At 39.9% G+C, this 9,749-nt stretch overlaps 1 non-coding gene across 1 annotated transcript; it reads left to right on the forward strand.

Annotated features, from left to right (window-relative positions):
• Positions 1 to 3,364: 3,364 nt before the first annotated feature.
• TRNAS-GCU lies at positions 3,365 to 3,435 on the forward strand. Its single transcript has one exon. It is a non-coding gene; the product is annotated as a tRNA-Ser (tRNA).
• The last annotated feature ends 6,314 nt before the right edge of the window (positions 3,436 to 9,749 follow it).

A 9,749-nucleotide genomic window follows, 5' to 3' on the forward strand; every position in this document is an offset into this window, starting at 1 on the left:
AAGTCGCCTCCTGACCCTCAGGTTATAGTTAAAGAAGGAGCTCTTCTGAAAATGTGCCTAGTCTCTGTCTGAGTAAAGGCAATACAAAGGTGTAGAATGACTGACAGGAAAGTGACAAAACAGAAAAAATATAGTGATAGAGTATGGTGTATTACCACTGACCAGAGGCACAGAAGACTTGAATTCTGGACCCAACCTAGTCATTGCTTTGCTGAGAGAAGACCCACAAAGCGTTCAATGGGATCTTCATTTCTCCACCTATTACATACGGAGAGTCAACCAAGCAATTCTCAGGCTCCCTTCCGGCTCTTGGTCATTCAAAATCTTGAACCAAGAAGCTCCATCCATGAACTGCTCCCATGGCACTGATGGTCCCCTTCACTCTCGTTGCTCCATGGAGATATACTAATGCACGTGAGAAGCCTGTAATGGACTATGCCCTTCTAAAGGTCAAACGACAGCTTTGCAACTTCTATTATGTGTAACCTTTCAGTTAACTCCTCGTAGATAAAGGACCTTATTTAAATCTTATGTGTCAAGACATAAAATGATTAACTTCCCTAAAAATTCTGCTGTTCTGCTTCTTTCTATTACTGCCTAGTAATATTTGTATTGATATTTCAGAAGCAAAATAATTAAACATGACTTTTTTCTTTTCTTTCTTTCTTTTTTTTTTTAGAGCATCCAAGAAGAGGTAAGCTCCTGGATTCTATTTGAGTCAACTTTAAGGATTAGCTCTCTCTCAGAAGGTGGGAGGCCCGTGGGGGAGGTGATATTTCAACATCTAAACATTTTAAATGAGAAACATGTGAATATATTCACATATATACATGTATCATTCCCAAGCATGTACGTATATTTTCCCCTGATGTACGATCTCAGTAAAATATCAGAGAGAAAAAATGTCAGACGTACATAGCATAGCAATCAAGGGCTAATGAAGATCCAGGTATTAAATCAATTAAGAAGTATCAAAAGCTACCTAATCATCAAGGAACAAAATTGGCACCACAATATGTAGTGAGTATGGGAAAGCCTAATTTACTAAACATACCCTGCAGTCACATAATTGCATGTAATTTTACCAGCATAATTAACTAATTTAATTACCACTTCTCAAGTGCATCAATTATTGACATTACAGAGTTTTCAGACAGCAGAATTACTGTGTGGTACATCCAGAGAATGCAAAATGCTTCGTACGCCTATTTTCCCCGTCATAGTCAACCACCGAGGAAGAATGTGGAGTTGGAGGGGCATAACTCCTCTAGGGGAAGGCTCGGTTAGTGGGCAGGTTTAAAGGATGGAGCACCCCAAATGTGTCTAGCACAAGGCAGAGAAGGGGAGGAAGCCCCAAGACAATGCTCTTCCAAGTAGTTCTTTGCCAGGGTACAGACAGAATGTGTGAAGCCCAGTCAGAGAATGAAATAGAAGGTTCTAATTTTTTGGGAAAAAAAAAAAAATCTATGCAACAGCAATTCAAACTATGACCAAGGACACTTGCTGGAAGGAAAGGATATAAAAGAAAGAGAAGTTTGAACATTTTTTTTAAAGAACCAAAGCTTGCCTTTGAGAATAAGGTTTTTCGACTTTATATCTTTTTTTTTTTAATTTAATTGTTATGAAAGCATTAATATGAGGGATCTTCCTGGAAAACTTGTTTGAGCTTGTCAAGTCAGAGAGATGGCGTAGCCTAGTCCCAGGAGGATCGTAGCTTCATAGCCGTTTAAGAAAAAATTGTCAAAATTTGTGAACAGAGATGGCCGCCGCTCCTAAGAGCTCTAGCGTGGTTTTGTGGTCCTTTCCACGTGGCCCTCCTGTATCTGAGCCTTGCACTGCTTCCTACTGTCTGGAGGTGGCTGAACTGCGAAGTCATGCTCACATCAGCAGAGTATCACAACGAGGCCATTTACCACGGAGTAAGATGTGAGAATGGGATGTCTTTCTTACCTTTTGAGTCCCTGGGTATCTACATTATCTGTGGATTTAAACTGGGATTTTAAATCCTTTACTGACTCTGGAAATAAAAAAAAAGGAGTCTTTGTTACTTCTCTCTTGAAGAGTTTACGCAGTGCATCACTTTTAAGTGATAGTCAAGCAATCCAGAAATCAACTCTAAGAACAGGAAAATCTGTTTCCACGCTCGTGGTTGAAAATCAGATCACAGTCTCAAGATCTGGACTTGTTTTGGGGAAATTTTTCTGAGCCTAGAAATAAGTGGTTGCAAAATAATTGGGCCAGGTTCTACAAAGAGTCAGGTTCTGTGAAGCATATTTATTTACTTTTTGTAAGAAACTTAAAACTGAGAGTTGAAGACCAAGAATCCTTATCTCATCCTCGGTGTGCCTCAGTAAGCAGGGCAACCACGTCAAGTGTGTTGCGTTTTCTTTGGAGCTTTCAGCAGCCCTACCCATCCCGTCTACTTTAGATCATGCTCCTTTCTCCCCCACCACCTTTCAAATTACAGAGCTCCTTTGTGTCTTCTCCTACCCTCTCTCTTAAAGTAGCTTTAACTTAAGTCAATGTATTACCTCTTGGAGGGGTATTTAACGTAAGTTTTCTCTATGATTTTCTATGTAAAGTTTTAGGCCTTTTGAGACTATTAAAATTTTTTAATACTATTCCTATTATTTTATCTGTTTAAGATTTATTCATTTATTAGTGAGAGAGAAAGAGAGAGAGCACACAAGCCAGGGAAAGGGCAGAGGGAGAGAATCTCAAGCAGATGCGGGGGCTCGATCTCACAACCCTGAGATCATGACCTGAGCCAAAACCAAGAGTTGGGTGCTCAACAGCCTGAGCCACCCAGGCGCCCCAATACTATTTGTATTTGTCAAGTGAGAACTGGTATTTCAGGGCTGGAGGGAATGGGTGGGGAGAGGGCCTTCCTGGTGCTCCTAAAACCACATCAGATTAGTAGCATTCTTCTTCCTCGACAAAAGGCTGTTTCCAGTGTTGAGACACTCCTGGGAATTAAGCCCACTGGATTTTTTAGTCCTAACTATGAATACAGCCCACAGAAGAGTCAATAAAGTATGTTCTGTGTGAGAAAAAGACTTTCCATTTCAGGAATGCCTGTTATGAGAAGTTTATTAACTTAAGTCACACCCTCTGTCTTGAGGAAGTCCCTGATAATTAGGTTTTAAATTAACTTCAGTCTTCAGTTCAAACTATTGATGTTTATTCTTCACTTCCTGTTATCGTTACCCACATATATTTTCTGTAACACAGATCTATGTGGACAGTGATTCAGGAAGACGTGTACAAAGGAGGAAAGAGGTCACTCCAGTTTGCTGGTGCTAAAATCTTTAGGCCAGTTAGACTAAAAACATCATGAAGAAAAAAATATAGAAATAAAAGCACAGCATTGGTGGTTCAGTGGTAGAATTCTTGCCTGCTACTCGGGAGGCCCGGGTTCAATTCCTGGCCAATGCAGACACTTCGTTTTGGGGCGCCTGGGTGGCTCAGATGGTTGGGTGTCTGCCTCTGGCTCAGGTCATGATCCCAGCATCCTAGGATCGAGCCCCGCATCAGGCTTCCTGCTCGGGAGGATGTCTGCTTCTCCCTCACCCTCTCCGTCTCTCTCCCCAGCTTGTGCTCTCTCTCTCAAACAAATAAATAAAATCTTAAAAAAAAAAACAAACAGAAGAAATGAAGATTATACGGAAAGATACAATAGATCATGTGAATAAAGTAAGTATGTATAGGGCATATTCCTTCCGACAGCTCTCTCAGTCTGGCCAGACATTCAGAACAGCCCATAAATAGGGACAATACAAGCACGAGTCAATGAGCTGTAAGACCTCAGCAGGAGAGAGAACTGTAGGAGGGTCTTCAGGGGAGTCTTCATGGGGAATAGGACATTTGTAATAAATCTCAAGGGAAGGATAGCATGCAATGCAGAGAACTAAGAGAAAGAGTCGGACAAGCGTACGAAACACCATGGCAGAAAGCAGAGGAATGACAAATTTGTGAGAAGATAGGCCTGCAGCACCGTGGCCATGCACAAAATCAGGAAGGCAGTGGGGAGAAGGAGAAGGATAAAAGTATGGGACTGAGGGTCCAGTCTCTGCCCCTGCCCTTTTGATAAGTAGTCTGAGATCTAAAGAAGAGCTACCTCAGCTTTCTCATAAAATGAGCAGGTTTATTTGGAGAATCCCTATGCCCCTTGCCACATGTCCACAAATCCTGTGGGTTGAAACTGAAGTCTACTATTTACAAGCTTAAAAATATTTTTCTTTTGGGGCGCCTGGGTGGCTCAGTCATTAAGCATCTGCCTTTGGCTCAGGTCATGATCTCAGGGTCCTGGGATTGAGCCCCGCATGAGGCTCCCTGCTCAGCGGGAAGCCTGCTTCTCCCTCTCCCATTCCTCCTGCTTGTGTTCCTTCTCTCGCTTTGTCTCTGACAAATAAATAAATAAAATCTTTTAAAAAAAATTATTTTATTTTTCTTTCTTTTTTCTTTTTTCTTTTTTTTAAATCTTGGCACACCTTCCTGATCTCCTCCATACCTATTACAGTCCCTAACTGTGATTTATTTCCCATGCTGGATCAAGTCATTTCATAGCAATCAAACTTACAATATTGCTCTCAACCACATGCTTGAGGCAGGATTACAGGACTCCCTACAGAGGAGACCCAAGTAACCATCGGCGGAATCAAGGATGCCTGCAGACCATTGGGCCATGTAGCTCCTTTCCTCTCTGCCAATGCTTTTCAGACAAGTGATGGGTCCACCTGGTCTCCATATCCTCAAACTATAGTTTCATTCCTTATCCTCAGAATGGGCTTCTGCCACCACACATTTTACTAGAACCTATTATCAGAGATTTTTTTTTTTTTGTAACGTTCTAGTCACCATTCTATGTGAATTCTCTGCAACACTGTATGTTGTTGACATATGGCTCCAGGAAGGTGACATTCATGACTAAGAGCCAAATAAACACTTCCATTAGTCAGGACAGAGAGCCAAGAATCGTGAATTACCAGAACTGGTGAATATGACTGATCAGCTCTGCACCCTCCAGGACTATAGAGAGGTACCCCCCCACCCCACCCCTGGCCCTGGACACCAGATACATGGTATCTTTACAAAACACCAATTAATTCTCTGATTCTCTCACCAACTAGATGTCCAACAATTCAAATCAATTTCGACACTATCTGGGGTGACCATCAGACCTCATAGGTAAGGGCTCAGTCCCACGAGACTGCTCCCACCTCAGACACAAGAGGTAGTGGGGTGCCCAGACTACTGTCATTCTGCCAGGCTGACCACAAAACCATGGGTTTCCACCACTTCCTCTAAGGTTTGATAATTCACTAGAGTGACTCACAGAATTCACAGAAGTGTTTTACTTACTATTACTGATTTATTATAGAGGATTCAACCCTAGAACAGCCAAAAGAAAGAGATGACCCTGGCAAGTATGGGGGTGAGGGAGGGCATAGAACTTCCACGTCCTTTTCAGACTCACCATCTGCCCAGCTCTTTGATTGATGTGTTCACCAACCAAGCTCTCCAAACTCCATTGTTCAGGAGTTTTTATGGAAGTTTCATTATGTAGCATGATTAATTAAATCATTGGTCACTAGTGATTGAATTCCATCTTCAGCCCCCTCTTCTCCCCAAAGATGGGCGGGGAAGGTGTTAAAATTTCCAAACTTCTGATCACAGCTTGGTCTTTCTGGTAACCGGTCCTCATCCAGAATCTATCTAGGGGTCCCAGCCAGGAGACATCTCATTAGCACACAAAAAACACTGTTACCATTCAAGGGATTTCAAAATTTTAGGAGATCTATGACAGGAACCAGGGACAAGATCAAATGTGAATTCTTATTATAACACACTCACCCTATCTAATATTATCTGGGATGTCCCGACTCTACCTCCAGGCTCTTAAATCAGCACTTAACTGCTTTTGGCCCAGAAGTAAGCCCAGGATGACCCACGAGAAATGATATTGCTTATGGTGATCCCTCTGTCCAGGACTGTATTCATTAGCTACTTGAAACATGCAGAGGTGTAACATTAGCTAAGTTGGCATTTCTGAAAGACTGAGGATCAATCAAAAAAAGGAAAATTCTTCATCAAGAAGCCAGGTTGATTAGACAATGTTCATTCAGTCCTTCGCCCTCTGGTCATTTCACTCTCCACATTTCCTATAGATCTCACCTAGCAGCAAGGTTTCCACCGTGGAAATGATGCTCTCTCTGAAAAAGTTTCTCAAATCCATATTTCTAATCCTCTCCTCTGAACCCCAGGCTTCAACATCATCTGACAACTGTGTGTTATCTATTGAGAATTACAATATCATTTCCTTCTCCACACTCCAAAACTAAACATATCATCTCCCCTGAGATAAGATTCCTGCCAATTACTTCTACTTTTTCCTTTTTTACAGTAGGACTACTACGATTCTCAACTTCTCAAATTCAACATTTAGACACCGACTTTATTTTTTTAAGTTTTTATTTTAATTCCAGTTAGTGAACATACAGTGTAATATTAGTTTCAGGTGTACAATATAGAGACTCAACACATCCATACAACACCCAGTGCTCATCACAACAAGGGCACTCCTTAATTCCCATCACCTGTTTCCCCCATCCCCCACCCATCTCCCCTCTGGTAACTATCAGTTTGTTCTCTAGAGTTAAGAACCTGTTTCTTGATTCATCTGTCTCTCTAATTTTTTTCCCCTTTGCTTGTTTTGTTTCTTAAATTCCACATGAGTGAAATTGTATGGTATTTGTTTTTCTCTAACTTATTTCACTTAGCATAATACTCTAGCTCCATATATTGTTGTTGCAAATGGCAAGACTTCATTCTTTTTTATGGCTGAATAATATTCCATTACATATATACACACTACCTCTTCTTTATGCATTCATCAGTTGATAGACACTTGGGCTGCTTCCATATCTTGGCTATTGTAAATAATGCTGCCATAAACATAGTGATGCATATATCCCTTTGAATTAGTGTTTTTGTAGTCTTTGGGTAAATACCCAGTAGTGTGATTGCTGGATCATAAGGTAATTCTATTTCTAACCTTATGAGGAAACTCCATACTGTTTTCCACATTGGCTGTAGCAGTTTGCATTCCCATCAACAGTGCATAAGTGCAGTGGAAATCCTTTTCTTCCACATCCTTGCCAAAACCTGTTGTTTCTTGGGTTTTTGATTTTAGCCATTCTGACAGGTGTGAGATGGTATCTCATTGTGGTTTTGATTTGCATTTTCCTGATAATAAGTGATGTTGAGCATTTTTTCATGTATCTTTTGGCCATCTGTATGTCTTCTTTGGAGAAATGTCTATTCATGTCTTCTGCCCATTTAAAAATTGGATTATTTGTTTTTGGGGTGTGAGTTTTAAAGTTCCTTACATATTTTGGATACTAACCCTTTATCAGATATGTCATTTGCAAATATCTTCTCTCATTCCATAGGTTGCCTTTTAGTTTTGTTGATTGTTTCCTTCACTGTGGGGAAACTTTTTATTTTGAAGTAGCCCCAATAATTTATTTTTGCTTTTGTTTCTCAGGAGACTTATCTAGAAAGAAGTTGCTACGGCTGATGTCAAAGAAGTTACTGCCTGTGCTCTCTTCTAGGATTTTTATGGTTTCAGGTCTCATATTTAGGCCTTTAATTCATTTTGAATTTATATTTGTGCATGGTGGACACTGACTTTATTCTTACCCTTTTCCCTAATTTCATATCCAAGCAGTCATCAATATGCCAATTATTTTTCAATAAGCATTCTCATATTTGCTCCTTTTCCCCATTCTCTGGCAACCTCTAGCCCCTCGATCATTTTGGGGTAAACTGGATTGTTACTTTGTGGTGGGATAGTGGTTAATCTGTTGCCAACAATTTCTCCATCTTGCCCTAGCCCCGTGTACCATCATAGAATTCATGTTTACTAAGGTATTACTCTCTTTCCTAAAATTTCTTCATTCAAAATTTACTGGTTCTCATTATCAAATTTCTTAGCCTACTCTTGAAGACTTTGTGCAATCTTAGTCTTAGCAAATTCGCTAGATATCTTTCCTACTTTTCCTATACATTATACCTTCACTCCAGTTAGATCATTCTACTCTGGTATACTTTGAGATAGTGGAGGACCAGAAATCAGAAAAGGAGAGTTCAAATCTGCCTCAGTCACCTGATTTCTGTAGGGCTTTAAACCTTCATTTCCCTCTCTGAAAATATTTTCATCAAAAATAGGGGTAACAAATATCATCATCTTAAGGTTGTGTTGATCATACAGTTAAATATCAAATACAAGAAGAGTTCCATAAACCCTTCCATACTACACAAATTAAAGGATTTATTACTTATTATTGAATCAGGAAACAGGAACTGTGCCCCACTCATTGCTTTATATCCAGCACCAGGCATAGTGCCTAATACCTAGGCCTTTAATAAATATTAGCTGAGTAAATGGACAATGAATGATAATATAATTGTCTTTGCTGTCTCCTGAGACTCATGAAGAACTTCCCTAACACATTACTTACTTCCTTTGACTCTTACGCATTTGTGGTCTGTAAAATTTTAGCTACATTTTCATATGAATTTGACTTGTAGTCCCAGTTAGATCATAGTTGAATTGAGGGCAGGGATTTCATTATATCTCTTTGTGTTTCTTGCAAAGTGCTTAGACTTAACAATAACCTTAACTCTCTTAGCAATAGTACACAAACATTGCCATTTTCCCTAAATAATTCTTTAAATTATCAGAGAGGAGAGTGTGTGTGTGTGTGTGTGTGTGTGTGTGTGTGTGTGGTTGTATGTACCAGATCTAACGAGACCAGAGAGCTACAGTCACTTCTGTGTTAATTGGACTCCGAAATCAAATATCTCACCCTTATTAGCAAGTATTTCCAGATGCAGTGTCTCTCTCTGCTACTAATTTGAGGAAAATACCTTTCGCTAACAAACCTTCATTCTACCCATCAAAATGATGTCTAGGATGCCATCCTTGGACAAATACACTCTTCATTAAAATTTTCTACTTGATATGTGCTTCATTTTGTTTCTTTTTATTCCTAAGCATCTGAAATATTTAGTTGTATAGAAATATGAGCACCTCTCAATCATGGGATCAGAGACTTATTTGTTTGTTGTTTAAAATAAGTCCATTTGGAAGGAATAAGTGACAGAACATTCAAATAGCTGTTGTTTGGAGCTTCAGGGCTATGAGAAGGAAAAAGCTTTCTGGGCTTGGAGACCAAGATAAATAACAATCAATCTCCCATCTTACAAACTGAGAATCTCATCCACACAACTGACTTCTTCACTTAAGCTTGTTCCCAACAACATGACAGAACTTCCAGTAGATTCAGAACAATTTAAAACCTCTTCTGTCATTGTAGCAGGTTTTCATTTTGCTGCCATTGAGGCTGGAGAAACCTAAGAGTTAATTTTAATAAGACTAATCAGTCCATCTTGACAATAGAGGGGAAGGAACAGGGACAGGTAGATAACTGCATGTTTTGACATTAGACCATTAGCATGCAAATCATATGCAAAATCATATGCTAACAAGTGTGAGCCTTTGTTTGTGGATGGACACTTTTCCCCCCAAATGGACAACAGCCCCGATTTAATTCTATACAGGAAGGCACTTAGCAAGGCATCTGATATGCACAAGAAAAGTGTAAAATGCTCTCTGAGCACTTATTTTGACCTCTTTGGAAGACAGGATTCCTTTAAATTTGACTTCATAGCCTGCTCACTGGAAG

Source organism: Neomonachus schauinslandi, chromosome 8, assembly GCF_002201575.2.
Source record: "Neomonachus schauinslandi chromosome 8, ASM220157v2, whole genome shotgun sequence".
In the NCBI taxonomy this organism is placed as follows: domain Eukaryota; kingdom Metazoa; phylum Chordata; class Mammalia; order Carnivora; family Phocidae; genus Neomonachus; species Neomonachus schauinslandi.